Below are 22,206 nucleotides of genomic sequence, written 5' to 3'. Positions count from 1 at the left end.
TCAATCGGGTTGAGGTCAGGACTCTGACTGGGCCACTCCAGAAGGCGTATTCTGTGCTGTTGCAGCCATTGTTTTGTTGAATTACTTGTATGCTTTGGGTCATTGCTTGTATGCAATGCTTGTAAAAAAGGTCTTGAGAACGCCCGATGGGAGGGGCGAAACGCGTTGACGCATTTCCGGTTTGTACTCCGTACGTCTGACGTCACTTCCGGTGAGTGGAGCGCACGCTGAGCGGTGCGTTCCAGCGGCCATCTTTTGGGATCTGTATATGCGGTGTCTCTGTAGAGCTTCTGCTGTAACCTGGAGCTGTGATGTGAGATTTCGTGGGAGGTTGCCTTGCATCTACTGTTCATCTGGAAGAAGCTGATCCTAATAAATATGCCTTTTTAAATTGAATTGAATGTGAGTGACCTTAATCCTTGATTTCACTTATGAATGGTGTCTTACAATATTACACTATCTGAGATTTTTTTCTCCCTGGTCGGATGGTGGAGCCTATGGTGGAGAGGAGGATTCCTATAGAGTGGATACGAAAGAGGGTGTAGGATCCCATAAAATTCCTAAGAGGCGTTTTATTCACCTTTATCTGGTGAGTGCATTTGATATTGGTTTTCACGGGTGGAAGGTGGAAGTTCCTCTATATTAGAAGAAGAATTTGAAAATATTTTTTTATTTTTTTCTTTTTTGCACTAATATTTTTTGAACTTTGGTTTATTTTGATGGACTTTACCACTGATCAATTTTTCACTTATGTTTGCACTTGGTAATATTGATTTCATGTAGAGGTCTATGTTTGCGCTGTTTTTTCCTTTTTTTCTTTTTTTCAGTGTATATATATATATATATATATATACACAAACACATGATTTTGCACACCGCTGGCGCCCTGTAGCAGTATTTCTGTTATGGGCGGTGCTAAAGCGGTTAAAATAATTATTTTAGCCCTGAACATTGCATAAAACCCCAAACATTATATATTTTCTAAAACCAGACTCACTAGAGAATAAAAGAGTGGTAGTTCAAATTCCATATGTTACCCAATATTAGCACAAAATGTCAGTAAACAAAAAACTAAAGTTAATTTTAGCTCACACCTTATAGCACCCTGTATTTGCCGTAGCCAATGCTTTAAAAACTCACTATAGGTCATCAGTTCAGAGTTGAACAGAAACTCCAGTGCTAAAATGATTTCTCTCAGTCCGGCATGCACGGCGATATGTACTGTAACATGTATTGCAGTCAATGTTTTTGCGCATAGGTGCCCAACGCCCACGTCTATGTGGGGGGGGGGGGCTCATAAATTGGAGGGGGAATTTATGATCCTTGGGTGTAACTTTTTAATTTTTTACCTTTTTTTTACATAACTTTTTTCATCAGATAGGGGACAAAGTCCCCTATGTGGTGATTTTTTTTGTGGTAGGTTCTTTTTAATGAGATACCAAGGGCCTAAAAGACGCTGGATGTCTCGTGTGTCCTCCAGTAAAGTGCACATCACACTGTATTAGATTCTTCTTCAGCCATACTGGCCAGGGAAAGTGAAAGGGGGACCAAGAAGTGACTTTATACTCGCCGCTCCTGGGTAATCAGTAATAAGATGACAGCACTTGCCCAGGACACTCACATGGGGGGGCAGCCATTACAAGGGGGGTTGGAAGCGATCACGCAGCTGCCCAGCCACCAGATCTCTTCCATCTGACAGCCATCAGTCGCCTTGTTAAGTGTTCTTGCATGGCGACCACTTCCTGTTATTTCACATACAGTCAGGTCCATAAATATTGGGACATCGACACAATTCTAAAATTTTTGGCTCTATACACCACCACAATGGATTTGAAATGAAACAAACAAGATGTGCTTTAACTGCAGACTGTCAGCTTTAATTTGAGGGTATTTACATCCAAATCAGGTGAACGGTGTAGGAATTACAACAGTTTGCATATGTGCCTCCCACTTATTTAGGGACCAAAAGTAATGGGACAATTAGCTTCTCAGCTGTTCCATGGCCAGGTGTGTGTTATTCCCTCATTATCCCAATTACAATGAGCAGATAAAAGGTCCAGAGTTCATTTCAAGTGTGCTAATTGCATTTGGAATCTGTTGCTGTCAACTCTCAAGATGAGATCCAAAGAGCTGTCACTATCAGTGAAGCAAGCCATCATTAGGCTGAAAAAAGAAAACAAACCCATCAGAGAGATAGCAAAAACATTAGGCGTGGCCAAAACAACTGTTTGGAACATTCTTAAAAAGAAGGAACGCACCGGTGAGCTCAGCAACACCAAAAGACCCGGAAGACCACGGAAAACAACTGTGGTGGATGACCGAAGAATTCTTTCCCTGGTGAAGAAAACACCCTTCACAACAGTTGGCCAGATCAAGAACACTCTCCAGGAGGTAGGTGTATGTGTGTCAAAGTCAACAATCAAGAGAAGACTTCACCAGAGTGAATACAGAGGGTTCACCACAAGATGGAAACCATTGGTGAGCCTCAAAAACAGGAAGGCCAGATTAGAGTTTGACAAACGACATCTAAAAAAGCCTTCACAGTTCTGGAACAACATCCTATGGACAGATGAGACCGACATCAACTTGTACCAGAGTGATGGGAAGAGAAGAGTATGGAGAAGGAAAGGAACTGCTCATGATCCTAAGCATACCACCTCATCAGTGAAGCATGGTGGTGGTAGTGTCATGGTGTGGGCATGTATGGCTGCCAATGGAACTGGTTCTCTTGTATTTATTGATGATGTGACTGCTGACAAAAGCAGGATGAATTCTGAAGTGTTTCGGGAATATTATCTGCTCATATTCAGCCAAATGCTTCAGAACTCATTGGACGCTACTTCACAGTGCAGATGGACAATGACCCAAAACATACTGCAAAAGCAACCAAAGAGTTTTTTAAGGGAAAGAAGTGGAATGTTATGCAATGGCCAAGTCAGTCACCTGACCTGAATCCGATTGAGCATGCATTTCACTTGCTGAAGACAAAACTGAAGGGAAAATGCCCCAAGAACAAGCAGGAACTGAAGACAGTTGCAGTAGAGGCCTGGCAGAGCATCACCAGGGATGAAACCCAGCGTCTGGTGATGTCTATGCGTTCCACACTTCAGGCTGTAATTGACTGCAAAGGATTTGCAACCAAGTATTAAAAAGTGAAAGTTTGATTTATAATTATTATTCTGTCCCATTACTTTTGGTCCCTTAATAAGTGGGAGGCACATATGCAAACTGTTGTAATTCCTACACCGTTCACCTGATTTGGATGTAAATACCCTCAAATTAAAGCTGACAGTCTGCAGGTTAAAGCAAATCTTGTTTGTTTCATTTCAAATCCATTGTGGTGGTGTATAGAGCCAAAAATGTTAGAATTGTGTCGATGTCCCAATATTTATGGACCTGACTGTATATATTCTTATTATTATAGCCAAATTTACCACCCTAACTCCTCCCACAGTTTTTACACTACATAGACAGTAATATACCGAAACGTGCGGATTGTTCCCGATTGGTGTGCTATTACTTTGTGGAACGTTTCGCCGAATGGTTCACCAAATATCGGCGTTTTTGTGGTGAAATTGGTCCCATAGGAATGAATGGCGGAATGTTCAAAACTAGAGAGGGAGCTGAAAAATCAGGACATGAGCTCTAAACTGCCATCACTCCCTCATTTTCAAGCCCACCTACACAAATCTTATATCAAAACGTTCAGCTATCCCTGCTGCCACTAAAAATGTCCACGGCTAAGCCATAGTCCTGACAGTTTTCACAATATGACCATTTATTTGCAACTCACGCCGCCTATTGACATTCATTGAAACTTCACTCTAGCCACCTCAAATTTGAAGGGCAATTACTAAACTGCGACTGTGTTCTCACTCTATCAAGCTTCCCAAGTGCACTTTTTAAATTTGATCAATTAATTGGTTTAGTGTAATGTTTAATCTTTACTCACTCCAAACACTCCACCCAGTTACTTCGCCAGTCAGCATCCACAAGTCACACTAAGCAGAAGCCTGGGACCCGATGTATCTCCAGGGGACCCGATGTATCTCCAGGGGGCCCAGCTACTGTTCATCCTCCATGCTCCAGCAGAACACCAGTAGGATAATGCAGATGGTCAAAGCTGTGTACCTCTCTGCTACTCGGTGAGGCCTCATTCACACGGTCAGACTTCAGAGTACACCCGTGTGCAGGGCTGTTTTTGCCCACATGGGATGCACAGGTATTATGTACATCTACATACAGGCAGTCTCGTTCATGCCTGTATGGACACCGTCACGGCTCACAATTGGACATCCATGCAGGTGCGTGTCCCCTAATGCAGACAGTGGGAGTGTGAGGACATGCAGCTGCTCATGAATGGGACTGCCTGCATACGTATGGAAGGAACACGTGTGTATCCTGTGCGGACAAACACAGCCCTCTGCACAGAAGTACTCTTTAGTATTTCCATGTGAATGAGGCCTGAGGGAGGATGTACTTGTAAGCAACTGGATCATGTCAGTACAACGCAAACAGTGCGGATTCATTGCACCTATTGAAATCCTTATCAATGCCAATTGAAGGGCTGGGTAAGGACAAAGCTGCTACCTTGCCTCGGGCCTCTTTGTGACTTCATTCATCGTTATGTAGGGGAGACGTGTGCAATGTGTGGACGGGAAGCAGAGTGTTGATGGGTATTAGGGCAGTACAGGGCACAGGGATCATTCACAGACATGTCAGGGAGATAGGAGTGAGGTGCGGGTAAAGGGCTGATTTAGAGGTGTCAGGGACAGGCGCACCCACTGTGGGCAAGCGGCAGAACGTTGATGAGAAGTGAGTGAGGGATGGAAAATGAGCACAACTATACAGACAAAGGTCAGCTCCCCCCAATATGTTCCGTCTACATCCACAGGACTCTGCCCTGCCGTAACACAAATGGGAGGCTGTTCAGTGAGCCGGAAATATAAATCAGAACAATGGAGGATTAAAGATCATCATTTGAGGAACAGCTCTGAGCCTTCCCGGGGATACTGACTTCTCATCCAAGATGGCAACAACCAGCAGCAGTCCCAGGCCTGTTCAGTGTCATAATATCACCAATCATTACAGGGAGACAAAACAAAGTCATCTGACATGTGATCTTATAGGAAGATTGTTGCTGATACTAATATTATGGGAACAGGATCTCTAACTTCAGCCGTAATCTATGCTTCATGGTACTCTTATTATGCAGAACTTCACCCAGAAGGGGAAGTTCCGCTTGTTTGCACCCCCCCCCACCTTTTTAGGCGAGAGGGGGGAGCAGGTACCTGGTTTTGAGAATTACCCGCTCCCACTTCCGGTCCGATGTGCCGCAGGGGTCTGAGCCAGAATTTTGCGCCCCTCCTTTTCCCGCAGCCTTCTGGGACACATCACAGGTCCCAGAAGACTGCAGGACCATTCACAAAGTGCAGCTCAGGAAGAAAATGGCTGTGAAGGTGCAAGGCTTCACTGGCAGATGCCCTTACTTAGGCTAAGTTCACACTAGCTTTGTTAGCAGGCATTTCAGAAGTGTTTTTAACGCTCCTCAAAATTGTACACATGGCAGCACATAATGCTGTTCACACTAAAGCATTAGCGTCGCGTCACGGCGAAAACAGGAGGAGTTGAAGCCTCCCATTCAGGTCTATGGTGTCGATGCTCAAACGCCTGGCAGGCATTTGCGAGGCGGTTGTGGAGCATTAATACCATTAAACTTCATTATAGGCGTTTGCAGTGCGGTTTTAATGCTTATCAAATGCCTCAAAAACGCTCATAGGGCGTTTGAGGAGCGTTAAAAAGATTCTCAAACGCTATAGGGGCGTTTGGCAACCGTTACAAATTAGTCACATGTGAACAAGCCCTTAAGATGCAGGAAGAAGAATCGGCTCGGGGGAGGACATCTCTGGATCCCTGGACAGGTAAGTGTCCTGTATATTAAAAGTCAAATATTTACATTTTTTTCGGGGAAGCCTGGAGCTCCTCTTTAACCGCTTCCTGTCTGCCCCATAGCAGAAGTACTGCTACAGGGCGGCGTGGGTGTGCAAAATCACATATATATACTTGATTTTGCATTTCCGGGTAGGGGGGCGCACAACCTACCCGTGTCGCCATTCGCAGCCACAGCTGTCAATCACCAGGTCCAGGCCAGTGATTACTCGCCTGCTCCCGATGATTGACGAGCATCTCTGCCAGGGTGTGTGTGTGTGGGGGGGGGGGGGGGGGTGGAGGAGAACTGTTTGTAAACAAAACAGCTCTCTCTCCTGTCAGCTCCTGCACACTTCTTTGCATGGCTGTGCACAAACACACAGCCTCATAGTAAAACACAGACAGTTGACCCTTTGATTGCCCCACATGTTAACCCCTTCCTACCCAGAGCCATTAGTACAGTGTCACTGCTTTTCTTTAGCACTGATCACTGTATTGGTGTCACTGGGGATGTCAGTGACACCAAGTCAGTTCCCCCCCCCCCCCAGTGTCAGAATGCCTGCCGCAGTCCCGCTATAAGTTGCTGATCGCCGCCATTACTAATTAATTACTAAAAAATTTTAATAAAAATCCCAGTGTATATAAACCACCATTTATAAACACTATAAATTTCATGTAAACAAATTAATTTACACATATTGGGATTTTATTTAGCAGAATATATTTTGGCCTAAATGTATGACGAAATGGGATTTTAAAAATTTTTTACTTTTTCAAAAATATTTTTCTCAAAATTGTCAGTCTTTTTTTTATCGCGCAAAAAATAAAAGACGCACTGGCGATCAAATACCACCAAAATAAAGCTCTATTCGTGGGAAAAAAGGATGTAAATTTAAACTTGGGTGCAGCGTGCAATTGGCCTGGACAGGAAGGGGGGCAAATCCTCTGGAGAGCAAGTGGTTAATGGATCAAGGGCCAGTGGGTGGGGCTTAGTGTAAGGGGGTGGGGTTTATGCCAGCAGTTCAGGTAAGATCTCAATAACAAAGTGAAATCCATCTCAGACAGGACACTGAAGACATACTGGGTTCTAGATCTTAGACAGATCTTTATGCATCAGAATGGTACATAGTAAATACACAAAATACTTGATGCAAAATAAAGAAATTGTTCGCCAACTCAAAAATTGCACTATAGAGATATAGACAAAGGGGATTTTTTTATTCAAAAATGTTTTTTAATCTGTAATCTATAAATAAATATATACAGTTAGGCCTATGTATTTACCAAAACATATTCAAGCTATAGTTCTATAATGGATATGGGCTGGAAGTGCACACTCTCTCAGGTTTAATTTGAGGGTATGTACATCCAAATTGGAGGCAGGGTTTAGCAATTTTAGATATCCAGCACTATCCTACTTTAATTATAATACCCCACCAAGTCACTTTAACCGTCCTTCCCCTGAAGTACATACATAAATCAATCAATCTTTAAGCACACTTGGTTACAAAAAACTCAATATTAGTGTATAAAGTCCCAAAATAAGTCCCAAAACTCTATAAAAGTCCCAAAATAAGAGTCCAAAAATCAAAGTCCAAATAAATCCCAAAGAGAATATATCTTAGTCAGTACTTTCTCAAATCTTCGTGTCTCCAAACCGCCTTTTTGGTATACTCCAAAAACAAATCTTCATATACCTCAAAGAAAAAAACTCAACATAGTGCTTTATCCAAATAATATAAAAAATATAATAAAAGTGCCACACGTGTTACATGCAAAACACTACCGTGCCACAGCAACCGTGAGATCAGATACCTCTACCTTAAATGTTAATCCACTGCACACAGATAACAGAAGTGCATAATTACCCTCAAGGTAGTAACACAAGCATAGATGAGATTATTTCCAACCTTTTTCCTTCAGCCTTTCCAGCCACTTCCCACAGACCTCATAAACAGACCAGGGATCAGTGTATATAATAAATAATCACAGTACCTTATTATAGCAACTTACATTAAAATAAGAAGAGATCAGCTTCCACACACAAAGCAATTGATTCCACAATCGAACCTCTCTTCAGTGGTGTTGAAATATCCTCACCATACCACTTCAGAGAAGGGATAGGTAATTGGTGATAGGTTCCCCACTAACCATACACCTGTATGGAGGATTCCAGGGCATACACAGCCGCGTGTTCCAGGAACAGAAATGGCCGCCACAGCACTTCCGGAAGAGCGTCAGAACGTCACCACGTCACGTGCCTCGGACGCGTTTCGTCACATCCGGACTTTATCAACAGGGATACGGACGTGTCTTCTCACTTTCCTTAAATACCACTAACCAAGGAGGTGAGGATACAGCCACGGGCATTTTACAACCTGGAAGCCCGGACATCCCTACCCATACATACAAGCTGCACCTGGACCAGCAGAACACAGGGAAAATCAATCCCATACTGGCCACCTTGTGCACTCAAATTATACCAATACATATTTAATTAAAAAATCATCCCCCAAAATCCTATATATTTCAGTACTGGCCATTTCTCCCAGAGGGTAACCCCATGCATCAGATATTATGAAAAATCCCTAACATTCACAAAAGGGATGGAGATCAGACTTATCCTCCATACTCCTACTCCACCCCCTATCGTAGAAAACATAAAATAATAGCATGATAAGTCAATATCAGCCAAATATACATACACATATTTTATAAAATATACTAAAAAACCTAAATCCCTATATTAGAGTACATAACGTTACTATATACCCTATTTCAATCAAGCTTTCAGACAATATATAAAAAAGGGACACGGGACGTGGTGACGTTCTGACGCTCTTCCGGAAGTGCTGTGGTGGCCATTTTTGTTCCTGGAACACGCGGCTGTGTATGCCCTGGAATCCTCCATACAGGTGTATGGTTAGTGGGGAACCTATCACCAATTACCTATCCCTTCTCTGAAGTGGTATGGTGAGGATATTTCAACACCACTGAGGAGAGGTTCGATTGTGGAATCAATTGCTTTGTGTGTGGAAGCTGATCTCTTCTTATTTTAATGTAAGTTGCTATAATAAAGTACTGTGATTATTTATTATATACACTGATCCCTGGTCTGTTTATGAGGTCTGTGGGAAGTGGCTGGAAAGGCTGAAGGAAAAAGGTTGGAAATAATCTCATCTATGCTTGTGTTACTACCTTGAGGGTAATTATTCACTTCTGTTATCTGTGTGCAGTGGATTAACATTTAAGGTAGAGGTATCTGATCTCACGGTTGCTGTGGCACGGTAGTGTTTTTGCATGTAACACGTGTGGCACTTTTATTATATTTTTTATATTATTTGGATAAAGCACTATGTTGAGTTTTTTTCTTTGAGGTATATGAAGATTTGTTTTTGGAGTATACCAAAAAGGCGGTTTGGAGACACGAAGATTTGAGAAAGTACTGACTAAGATATATTCTCTTTGGGATTTATTTGGACTTTGATTTTTGGACTCTTATTTTGGGACTTTTATAGAATTTTGGGACTTTATACACTAATATAGGGTTTAGCAATTGCAGCTCTTAAGAGTAGCCATTCCCAGTTTTCAAGGGACAAAAAGTAATTGGACAATTGAATCTAAAGCTGTTTCATGGCCAAGTGTGGGCTACTCCATTATTATGTCTTCATCAGTTAAGCAGGTAAAATGTCTGGAGTTGATTCTAACTGTGGTATTTGCATTTGAAATCTATTGCTGTGAACCTACATCATGCGTTCAAAGGAGATGTCCATGCAAGTGAAACAGGCCATTTGTAAGGCTTCAAAAATGAAACAAATCCATCAGAGAGATAGCAGCAACATTAGAAGTGGCCAAATCAACAGTTTGCTACATTCTGAGGAAAGAAGAACGTACTGGTGAGCTCGCAACATAAAAAGGCATGGACGTCCATGGAAGACAACGTGGTGGATGATCGCAGGATCCTCTCTATGGTAAAGAAAAACCCATTCACAACATCCAGACAAGTGAAGGACACTCTCCAGGAGGTGGGGGTATCATTGTCAAAGTCTACAATCAAGAGAAGACTTCACGAGAGCAAATACAGAGGGTTCATCACAAGGTGCAAACCATTCATAAGCCTGAGGAATAAAAAAGCCAGATTAGACTTTGCCAAAATAACATCTAAAAATGCCAGACCAGTTCTGGGAAAGCATTCTTTGGACGGATGAAACTAAGATTAATCTGTATCAGAATGACGGGAATAAAAAAGTGCGGAGAAGGCTTAGAACAGCTCATGATCCAAAACACACAACGTCATCTTTAAAACATGGTGGAGGCAGTGTGATGGCATGGGCATGCATGGCTTCCTGTGGCACTGGGTCATTGGTGTTTATTGATGATGTGACAGAAGCAGCCGGATGAATTCTGCAGTGTTTACAGATATACTGTCAGCCCAGATTCAGCCAAATGCAGCAAAGTTGATTGGATGGCGCTTCACAGTACAGATGGACAATGATCCAAAACACACTGCAAAAGCAACCCAGAAGCATTTGAAGGAAAAGAAGTGGAATATTCTGCAAAGGCCGAGTCAATCACCTGATCTCAACCAAATGGAGCATGGATTTCACTTGCTGAATGCAAAACTAAAGGCAGAAAGACCCACAAACAAAGAACAAGTGAAGACAGCTGCAGTTAGAACCTGACAAAGCATCAGCAAGGAGGAAGCCCAGTCTTTGGTAATGTCCATGGGTTCCAGACTTCAGGCAGTCATTGCCAGTAAAGGATTCTCAACAAAATATTAAAAATGAACATTTTATTTGTGATTATATTCATTTGTCCAATTACATTTGAGCCCCTGAAAATGAAGGGTCTGTGTATAAAAATGGTTGCAGTTCCTAAAATTTGTACTTGATCGTTATGTTCAACCCCTTGAATTAAAGCTGAAAGTCTCCACTTCAGATTCATTTGGATTGTTTCATTTTAATTTATTCAGGTGGCCAAAAGTATGAAAATTGTGCTTGTGTCCAAATATATATGGACCTAACTGTATAAAAGTTACAAGGACAATACTGTACATAAAGGACAAACATTCTGTATCCTGAAATCAAAGATGTTAAAAATAGTCTCTAATTACTAATTGTCCTTATATACATGAGATACAATTTGTACAATACTGAGCCTCACATATGAAGCCGTTTATTATAGTTGTTTGATAAAAGTATCTGATATCTATTAGCACCGTACGGCCTCATGTACACGGGCAGAAAAACGCAGATAGAATGAGTTTAGGTCAATATACTTCTAAACCTCATATGACTGTAAATGTCACGGGTGTGGACATTTTTTAAAAAACTACTTGTCCAGGGACTAAATCTGGGCCCAAATCTACTTGTCCCTCATGACAATCTACTCGTCCTTATAAAAAATCTTTTTTAACCAAAACTGTATTTAAATTGGAGGTGATTTTAGGCTTTTAAAAGCAAAAGGGGCTTCATTGCGATTTAAATGTGTAATATTAACATTGCGCTGTTTATCTCCTCCTCCCCTCAGCTGTCACCAGCACAGCGCCTGCGATTAGCATAGAGGGGAGACACCTTGCAGTGTAATGAGCACCAATTGGCTGCTCGTCAGGAGGGTAGGGGGAGTCAGGGCTCATACTTTATCTCTTTCACTGCCAGAGTAATTTTTGCGTTTTCGCTGCCAGAGCCATGTTTGCGTTTTTTGCACACGTTTAAAAAATCATTTTAGGCCTGAAGCTTGCATAAAACCCCCAAATATTATATATTTTCTGAAAGCAGAGACCCTAGAGCAGTGATGGCGAACCCGTGGCACGCGTGCCACAGCCGGCACGCCGAGCCTTATCTGTGGGCACGCCAGGAGAATACCGTATTTTTCGCTCCATAAGACGCACTTTTTTTCCCCCAAAAAAGGGGGGAAAATGTCAGTGCGTCTTATGGAACGAATATAGAGCGGCCGGTCCGGTATTTCCACCACCGCCGTGTCAGAATACCGGGCCGGCCGCTCAGCTCTGCAGTAGGACCGTACCTGTCCCTCTATCCAGCGGCGCGCTGTCTTCCCGGCTTCTGTAGTGTGCGTGACAGCCGGGTCCCAAGTGCGCATGCGCAAGAAGCAGTGCTCTTTGTGAATGGTAAGGCGGTACCTGGGACACATGACAGATCCCAGAAGCCGCCGGACCAATCACAAAGCGCAGCACTTCCCGCGCATGCGCACTGGGCATCCGGCTGTCCGACGAGCGCCCACACTACAAAATCCGGGAAGACAGCGCGGCTGGATAAAGGAACAGGTAAGATAAAAAAAAAACTCTGCGGACGTAAGAGCGGGTACCTGTCAAATTCAGGTACCCGCTCCCCCCCCCCTCCCCAAAGGTCAGCAGTCATCTGTACTGTCCGCAGTCTCTGGTCATCCCTGTGCTTTCCGCAGTCTCTGGTCATCCCTGTACTGTGTCCGCAGTCTCTGGTCATCCCTGTACTGTGTCCGCAGTCTCTGGTCATCCCTGTACTGTGTCCGCAGTCTCTGGTCATCCCTGTACTGTGTCCGCAGTCTCTGGTCATCCCTGTACTGTGTCCGCAGTCTCTGGTCATCCCTGTACTGTGTCTGCAGTCTCTGGTCATCCCTGTACTGTCCGCAGTCTCTGGTCATCCCTGTACTGTGTCCGCAGTCTCTGGTCATCCCTGTACTGTGTCCGCAGTCTCTGGTCATCCCTGTACTGTGTCTGCAGTCTCTGGTCATCCCTGTACTGTGTCCGCAGTCTCTGGTCATCCCTGTACTGTCCGCAGTCTCTGGTCATCCCTGTACTGTGTCCGCAGTCTCTGGTCATCCCTGTACTGTCCGCAGTCTCTGGTCATCCCTGTACTGTTAATTAGTTTGCACTACTGTACGAGTTGTTTTTTCTAAACCAAAAGCTCGATATTCAGGTTTCATTGCAGTGTCGGCACTTTGAAAGAAATAAGTTGGTTTTGGGTTGCAGTTTGGGCACTCGGGCTCAAAAAGGTTCGCTATCACTGCCCTAGAGAATAAAATAGTGGTAGTTTCAATTTTTTATGTCGCATGATTTTACCACAGAAATTTAGTAAAAAATACAAGCAAGTTAATTTTAGGGCACAAACAAGCAATTAATTACCCTTTTTTTTTTAAATATAAAAGATGAGGTTGCAGTGAGTAAGTAGATATCCAACTTGTCAAACCTTAAATTTCTGCACGCTCGTGAAATGGTGACGAACTTCAGTACCCTATATTTTCTATAGGTGAACACTTTTAAGGCTCCTTATAGGTCACCAGTATAGTAAACAGAGGAGGTCTGGGGCTAGAATTATCGCTCTCATCCTGGTGTGTGTGGCGATATGTGACATGAGTATCGCAATCAGTGGTTTCATGTGTAGGTGCCCCAGTATGTGCTTTTATGTTTGTACGTACATATATGTGGAGGTGAGGACCTCAATATTTTTTTTTTGGGGGGGGATGGTATGTGCCTAGGTGTAACTTTCATTTTTTACAATAAAAATAAACAAAAAATCTTTTTTTTCACATCACATAGGGGACAAAGTCCCCTATGTGATGTTTTTTGGTAACAGGTTCTCTTTGAGACATCCACGGTCTAAACAACCCTTCATGTCTCCCCTCTGCTCCATTGAATGTAATGTGGTGCACATTGGACCATATTACATTCTTTCCCGGGGATTGTATTGCAATCTCCCATCGGGGACCCGGGAGTGATATGTTGTAACGTCACTTCCCGGTCAGCACAAGAAGGGGAGGGGAGTGGACTTGTCCGCTCTTCTCCTTCCCCTCTAGCTGATGGCAAGCCGGGCCCGTAGATAGGTAAGTGGAGCCCGGGAAACCTCATGCCGGGGACACGGAGAGGCTGACACTTTGTGAAGCAATTGGCAGCAGTGCCGCCGCCGATTGCTTCACCTGTCAGGTGAGCCCACTGCTTGCCTGTAGCAGGGCTAGAGGAGGAAAAAAAAATACCTGTGCGGCACCCGGAACTAAATGTCCCAGGTGTCCAGTGATAGGAATCAAACATCCCTGAAATGTGCACAAATTACACACCAAAATTAGGATTTTTCATGCTGTCAGCTCCTGGCAGAAAGATCCAGCGTAGATCAGAGTATTTTAGTACACCCGTGTGAATGAGGCCTAATAGAGTATTGTACATGCAGAAGGAAATAAAGAACTAATCATGTAAAAGATTGAATCTGTGTTGAATAAAGTCACTTGGTTCCTGTGACAGATATTCTGACTCAGATTGTTGTGATAGCAATTTATCCCTTGTGAGACCTCTCTGCCTGGCCTGTATAAGCGGATATAATCACTGTGGGAAATCCTTATCAGATAGCTGAACTCACCAATACTGTGTTCATCCAGAAGTTGCTTTATTCTGTACATGTGACAACAGGATACAGCAGAATGAATGGTTTCCAGTATTATGCGGTCAAAAGATGATACTTTTCTGTAGCGTACTATGCAGAATACATGTGTCCCTGTTACATGTGGACTGTTAGCTGCATCCATGACACAGAAAGTGCTGAACTCAAGAAGAAGGGAGGAGCTTCATATGCAAAGGAATTGTGTCATAGATCTCAGGGAGGTAATATGAAAACAAGTGCATTACCAAATAAAGCACTGGATGGCAGCATATAACTAACTATAGAAATATCCATAGGAAATGGTACAAAGAATAAACTATATGAATTCTCATGTACATTAACATAAATATTAACTGTGTAACAGTATACTCCCCGTCTGGCATTGTAAATGTCACTATTTAAACCATAACGGTAGTTATACAATTGCAAATAAACAACAGTGCAATTTGCTTGATGTCTTGAAGACCTGAAAGACATAAAAAAGAGAACATGCATATAGTGCAACAATTATAACGTAAAGCTTCAAGTTATATCAACTAAAGTTCAAGACACTTCCTTCTTCAAGTCACAGGTTGGATCCAGCAGCATACGCAAGCAAGTTCATTCTCCAAAGGGCAAGAGCAGAACAAGTTCAGTGATAGGTCTGCTGAAAGTCTTTACAGTCCCTTGTCTTGCAACTTTCACCTCCACCTTGCGTACCTTGCCGTCATCACTAGGAAAACGTTCAAAGCGTTGACAGCCCAAGACGAGTCTTTGTTCAGTTCTGGTGACAAGGGTTTTGACTTCAGGACGAATCTCTGGATCTCTGTCAGGTTCTAGAACACTGAAGATATCAGCTGAGGTTTCTTCTGGATGATCCAGCAGGAATTCAGGACCTGTTAACCACGAAGAATTTGCAAAGACACTTGCAGACACTGGCCTGGTGGCATGATCTGCAGGATTCATTTCAGATGGGACATAATGCCATTGTTCAGGTTTATATGATTTCTTGATTCTTTCTACACGGTTGCTGACATACACATAAAAATGTTTAGTCTGGTTGTATATGTAGCCCAGAACAACTTTGTGTCTGTGTAGAATTTGGTGTCATCTATCTGAGTGTCCAACTCGCGCAGTATGAAATCGGCAATTTCTACAGCTAGCACAGTTCCACAAAGTTCAAGCCTAGGAATTGTGTGCTCAGGCTTAGGTGCTAACTTAGCTTTCCCAAACAGAAACCCTATGTGGGTTTGATTAGAGTCTATTACCTTGAGGTAGGCAACAGCTGCTATGGCCTCAGTAGATGCATCTGAGAAGATGTGAAGCTCTTTTCTCTGACTTGTAGCAAGGGAAGCTGAGGTGTAACAGCGTGGTATACTGATTCCATCTAAGGCATGTAGAGATTGTTTCCAGGACTCCCACTTTGGAAGCTTGTCTGTAGGCAGCGGAGCATCCCAATCTTTAATAGACTCTGAGAACTGTCTAAGTAAGGCTTTACCTTGTATGGTGATGGGAGCCACAAATCCCAATGGATCGTATAAACTGTTCACCACTGACAGAACACTACGCTTGGTAAATGGTTTGTCTGCAGAGCCGACTTGAAAGCCGAAGGTATCTTTTAATAAGTCCCACCGTAGGCCCAGACTTCTCTGTACAGGTGGCATGTCCATCCCAAGATTTAAATCTTTAAACCCAGTGGCATGATCGCCAGGTTGAAAGGCTTTCATAACAGCGACACTATTCGAGGCAATCTTGTGTAGTCTGAGGTTAGCCTCGGTGAGCATACCTTGTGTCCTTTAGAGCAGGTCTATGGCTTCTACGTCTGTAGGTAAAGACTTAAGTCCGTCGTCAACATAAAAGTCTCTCTCAACGAAGTGTCGAGCATCCACACCATACTCCTTTTCTCCATCAAGGGCAGTCCTTCGTAAACCATATGTTGCAACAGCGGGTGAGGGACTATTTCCAAAAACATGTACCTTCATGCGGTATTCAATGATCTCATTGTCCATGTTGTTGTTACGGTGCCACAGAAACCTTAGGAGGTTCCTATGGTCTTCACGTACAATGAAGCAATGAAACATTTGCTCAATATCAGCAGTTATGGCAACTGGTTCTCGTCTAAATCTCATAAGTATACCTACAAGGTTGTTGGTTAGATTCGGGCCAGTGAGAAGAACATCGTTCAGGGATACGCCTTGATGCTTGGCACTGGAGTCAAATACTACCCTGATTTGTTTTGGCTTACGTGGATGATACACTCCAAAGAAAGGCAGGTACCAGCACTCATCGTGTCTTTGAAGTGGTGGCGCTGGTTCGGCGTGATCATTGTCAAAGATCCTTTTGATAAAAGCAATGAAATGTTCCTTCATTTCAGGCCTGTTCTTTAGTGTTCGTTGAAGTGAGTTGAATCTGGATAGAGCCTGTTCAGGATTGGTTGGGAGTGTGGCCCTTGCAGCATGAAGAGGTAATGGTGCGATCCAGCTGTTAGACTCATCCTGGAAGAAATCTTTTCATCCATTATTTTGATGAACTCTCTATCTTCGACTGACAAGGCTATTTTGTTGTCATCACTTGTAGTACAAAACACTATGGTACCTAGGTTGTCATCACAAAGAACAGGAGTAACATCAGGTACTTGGATGATGTCAAGAGGCTTCTCCTTTAATTCATAATGGTGAGGGCACTGTTTGAAGTGGGATGGACGTCCATTTCCCAACATGTAGGTTTTGAAGGAGTGGATCTCAGATAACGTTCTGTCCAGGCATACATCGCCCACTATTACCCAGCCTAGGTCAAGTCTTTGTGCATAAGGGGCATCGTCGGGTCCATCGCATTGGTCGCGTACTTTATGTACTCTGAGAACGTCTCTTCCTAGCAGGACCAAGATTTCAGCACTCTTGTCCATCTCAGGAATCTCATCAGCAAGGTGGCTTAAGTGAGGATGATGATATGCAGCTTCTGGAGTAGGAATCTCTCCTCTTTCGTCTGGTATCTGATCACACTCAACTAATGTTGGGAGGGGTATGCCTTCTCCATCCTTGATATGAGAGACCATGAATCCATCTACCCTTCTGCCAAAGGTCTCTACACGACCAGAACAGGTTCTGAGAGTATATGGTGTAGCGTGACCTTCTAAGTCAAAGAATTTAGGCTTAACCAGGGATCTGTTGCTCTGTTCATCTATTATGGCATACATCCTAGCAGCTTCCTCAGGATAATCCTTTGGGTATATCTTGACTAGGCATATCTTGGCACAGCATTTGTGATCCAGTCCCTCTCCACAGACTTCTGTGCATGAAGAAGAAACATTACTTTTGGCTAGAGCATGACTTTGTTGCTCCCCGCCATAATTTGAGACAGGGGTTGAGGTAGATAGCTGCTGCGGGTTGTCTGGAAGTGGAGTAGGATGCATGGATGTAACATGTCTGTCGCTACCGCATTTTGTGCACTTGATGACAACTTTACAGTCTTTAGCAAAGTGGCTATAAGAAGCACAGCACTTGTAGCATATTCCAAGTTTCTGAAGAATCTCCCTGCACTCTTGTAAAGACTTTGCCCTAAGCCCACGACATTTCTTAAGAGGGTGAGGCTTCTTGTGAATAGGACACTGACGATTAGGGTCTTTATCTCTGGCATCCACAATGCCTTGGTCAGTAGGTGAGGTTGTGGAGGGTGAGATGTTTGTCCTTTTAACAGATATTGCTCTAGTACAGTCTCTACGTTTAGCTGCTGTGTTATCATACCTTGATGATGATGAGGATGAAGCAGGCAAGTTTGGTTCACTGAAGCTGGGATCGTTTCTCATCCAGGCTTGATCACTAATGAACCTGCAAAAGTATGAGAATAGAGGAAAGGATACGTTATAGTCTCTTTTGTACCTTGAGCCCTGTTGTGCCCATTTCTCTTGCAGGCCGTATGGCAGTTTAGACACCACTGGGTTGACCCCATGAGCGGTGTCCAGGAAACTTAGTCCAGATAGACGTGGGTCTGTCTTTGCCAACTCTAGCTCCATGAGGAGGTCACTTAGATCTTGGAGCTTGCGATAGTCTCTGTTTCCTATTTTTGGGAAGTTTTGCAGTCTCTTGAATAGAGCGCTCTCTATGGCTTCAGAGCTACCATAGGCTTGCTCAAGTCTTGCTCATGCAGCAACAAGACCTGCGTCTGGGTGGTCAACATGTACTGTTCTCAGTCTTTTAACACGATCTGCAGATTCTGGTCCCAGCCACTTTATGAGCAAATCAAGTTCTTCCTTAGTAGTAAGGTTGAGATCAGCAATAGCAGCCTTGAAGGTTGATCTCCAGGCCCTGTAGCTCTCTGGACAGTCGTCAAACCTTGAGAGGCTGGTGTTAATGAGCTCACGGCGAATCATATATCTGGCAAAGTCATTCAAGTCTGATCTCTCACTCTTTGGTGCAAAAGTAACTTGTGGAACCCCTTGGGTGTGAAAGTTCTCTGGTGATGTAGGGTGAGGTTTACCCGGGTAAAATGATGTTGCATGAGCGTTTAACTGTGGTGTAGTCTCTAAGGCTTGTGCTGGCTGTGGCTTGAGCTGCGGCGTGTCGCTGGAAGTCACCTTGTTGTTGGCAGGAGTTGATGTGGTTTGCTGCATAGATGTACTTGTGTTGTAGATTTGAAGAGGCTTAGGCATATGGAGCTGAGAGGTCTCTGTGTTGAGAGTCAGAACAGTGTTGTTAGTAGGAGGTACAGGAGATGACTCTGTATCTTCGCACATGTTATGCTTTAATACGTATTCACTGGTGCGTTCAACTGGATCTTCCAGTTCTGCTGGGATAAGGCAGTCTGAATTAGTACTTTGTCCCATTGCTTGTTCAAGGACTTTCAGCCTTGCTAGGGAAGCTGCTTCCTCCCCTTCCATCTGCAGAATCTTTATTTGGGAATCTGCCTCTGCTTGTTGAGAAGCCATTTGTGCTTGGAGAGCTTTGCTTTTAGCTTCCATCTCTGCTTGCTGAGCTATCATCTCTGCTTGCTGAGCCATCATCTCTGCTTGTTGAGCTTTGCTTTTAGCTTCCATCTCTGCTTGCTGAGCTATCATCTCTGCTTGCTGAGCTATCTTGCGTGCTTCTACCTCTGCTTGCTTTCTGGTAAAAGAGCTTTGCGCCTTTTTCGATTCAGCATCAGCGCGGGCCTCTATTAGCTTATCGCTTAATGTCGAACTTCTGGAGCGAGAGGATCTAGAAGAAAGTGCAGTGCGCTTGGTTGAGGTGGATCTGTGAGATCTGGTCTCCTGCAGTTGAGTAATGCAGAGTTCTGCTTTAAACTTAGCATTTTACACTGCAAGATCCCTTTGTTGGTTTAGTGCATCAGTCCTGGTCAGTTCTGCTGAAGAATCCTCTATATTAGAGTCCTGCAAGAAAGCTGAGTATTTTACAGACAGCCGCTGGTAGCGTTCATATGCAGCAGATAGGCGATTTATAGAGTCTCTTAATTCAGCTGGTTGATCATTAAAGTGTGACAAAACTGACATGCATTGTGAAGTTGGGTCCCAGAGGTCTGACAGATTACTGGAGAACTCATCTCTAGTGGCTTCATAGTTTTCCCTGAGTTTCTGTGTCGGTTTTATTGTACGTAGGGTTTTACGCTCTGTTCGGGAATGTCTGCAGAATCTGCTCCCTGTACGTCTGCTGGTTCAGAGGAATGATGTATCTGCGTTGGTTCGGCCATAAAGGAGTGTTCAGAGCCTTGTCTAGACATTTTTTACTGTTCTGCAAAAATTGGTACTGTCTCTTTAAGAAGACGAGCAGCAGCTTAGACAGGTGGGGTAACACAGTTCAATGCAGAGGAACAGTTTTCAACATTCACATGAAGTGCAGTAAGCTTGTGCGACCATGTGCTTTGCAAGATGGCAGATGGCACTGAGCTTGATTGCAGATTAGGCACACACATATACACAGCAGGCTGTAGGGATTCTATGTATCTTTTGACTATTCTGACTCAGATTGTTGTGATAGCGATTTATCCCTTGTGAGACCTCTCTGCCTGGTCTGTATAAGCAGATATCACTGTGGGCAATCCTTATCAGATAGCTTGAACTCACCAATACTGTGTTCATCCAGAAGTTGCTTTATTCTGTACATGTGACAACAGGATACAGCAGAATGAATGGTTTCCAGTATTATGCGGGCAAAAGATGATACTTTTCTGTAGCGTAGTATGCAGAATACATGTGTCCCTGTTACATGTGGACTGTTAGCTGCCTCCATGACTCAGGAAGTACTGTACTCATAAAGAAGGGAGGAGCTTCATATGCAAAGGAATTGTGTCATAGATCTCAGGGAGGTAATATAAAAACAAGTGCATTACCAAATAAGGCCACTGGATGGCAGCATATAACTAACTATAGAAATATCCATAGGAAATGGTACAAAGAATAAACTAAATGAATTCTCATGTACATTAACATAAATATTAACTGTGTAACAGCATAACAGATTTTACTGAAAGTCATATATTAATGTAGTACCCTCCTAGATAGCTAGGGGGAGCTAAAGGTTATTTTTAGATATGGACTGAGTAGCAGTTCAGGTGTAAGGGCTCATGTACACTGCAGCTGATAAACTCACGTTTAGGAGCTGTTCAGTGTTTTTTTCAGCAGCTGCTGAACTCTCCCTAATGTTTTCCTATGTGTCCATGTACACATCTTCGTTTACAGGCAGTTGAGTTTACAGTTGTTTTTTTGAACGCACCAAACTTGTGTTCAGGAGTAGATTTTATAAGCGTTTCAAATGCTAAATGCAGCTAACCGCATTTATAAGCGTTTGAAACAATTTTTTAACTCTTCCATTTCCAGATGCTGTCCTGAGCCTTTTTTCATCATGAAAAATGTATGAAAAGCGTTTCCCGGTACCCAAATGTACATAGCACACCATACTTTAAAGTTTTGCATGAAAGAAAATATGTTAGACATTGCTGCAATCATTTCTGCACAGAAATGAGCTGGAACACATCCAAACACCACTAAAAAAAAAAAAAAAAAAGACAGCTAATCTCAACAAATACTGCTCTCTCTGCTCCTGTTCTCTCTATTTCTCTCAAAATGTCTGAAACAGTTAATTTTTTACTATTTTTCAGTGCATTCTGGGCATTGTGGAAGGTCTCTTGAGATTATCTTTAAAAACCGCTTCTAAACGCAAACGCTCATAAACGTGGCTAAACAGACGTTTTTTAACCTACGTTTTCCAGCAGTCAGTTTCTATCGTTCAGACGTGTCCTGTGGACATGGGGCCTAATAATCAGAAGGGGTCAAATTTCAGTTAGGGCTGACAGGCTCTGCAGACTAGCTGTCTGTGACTTCCATCTGTTCTAGAATTTTGGAGAAAGTTCTAGAAGCAGGGGGTGGGAGTACGAGGTGGCTGGTCTGCACTCTCAAGGGATCCTGGCTAATCCCCTACAGGAGGCTTGGCAAGGGGCCAGGACAGCTCTTAAGAATGTTTGAGCCTACTCCGCAGCATGGAGAGTTTGGGTGGAAGATGGAGAAGTGAGGCTGGAGAGCAGAAGCTTGGGAGGGAGCCCAGATGGGAAGGGGCTCATTGACAGGCAAGCTTAGAAGGAGAAAAGCTTGGGACCTCACCGGCCCCCAGAGAGGACCACCTGTGTAGCTGGGAAGGAGTGGCCCAGCTAGAAGGCCTGAGAGCAGCCACCGACCAATCAGCCCACAGACTGAGGACTGAATAAGTAGACCTCCACCCCCTGGGCCAGTAAGGGGAAGGAGCACTGTCACAGATACAACGCACACGCCCACAGCTATCCGAGGCGCGGACGTGCGGCCGTGACTTGGGATAAGAGGGAATAAGGGGGACTTAACTTGAATATATATATGTATATAAGATCGGCTGTGATATACTTTCACAGCCTGCGCTACCTCTGGACACCACTAGAGGGAGACTCCAATCTAGCTAGCTGACCACACACACAG

The 22,206-nt window shown here is 43.6% G+C and overlaps 1 protein-coding gene across 3 annotated transcripts in view; it reads left to right on the top strand.

Moving 5' to 3' along the window:
* The window catches only part of LOC149440799 (class I histocompatibility antigen, F10 alpha chain-like), a 93,946-nt gene that overhangs the window by 31,627 nt on the left and 40,113 nt on the right, over positions 1–22,206 (top strand). The window lies entirely within an intron of this gene.

This window comes from Staurois parvus, unplaced genomic scaffold, assembly GCF_062004578.1.
Source record: "Staurois parvus isolate SC_StPar_1 unplaced genomic scaffold, SC_StPar_1.0 ptg001052l, whole genome shotgun sequence".
Taxonomy (NCBI): Eukaryota; Metazoa; Chordata; class Amphibia; order Anura; family Ranidae; genus Staurois; species Staurois parvus.
This window is presented reverse-complemented; position numbering and strand designations above follow the sequence as displayed.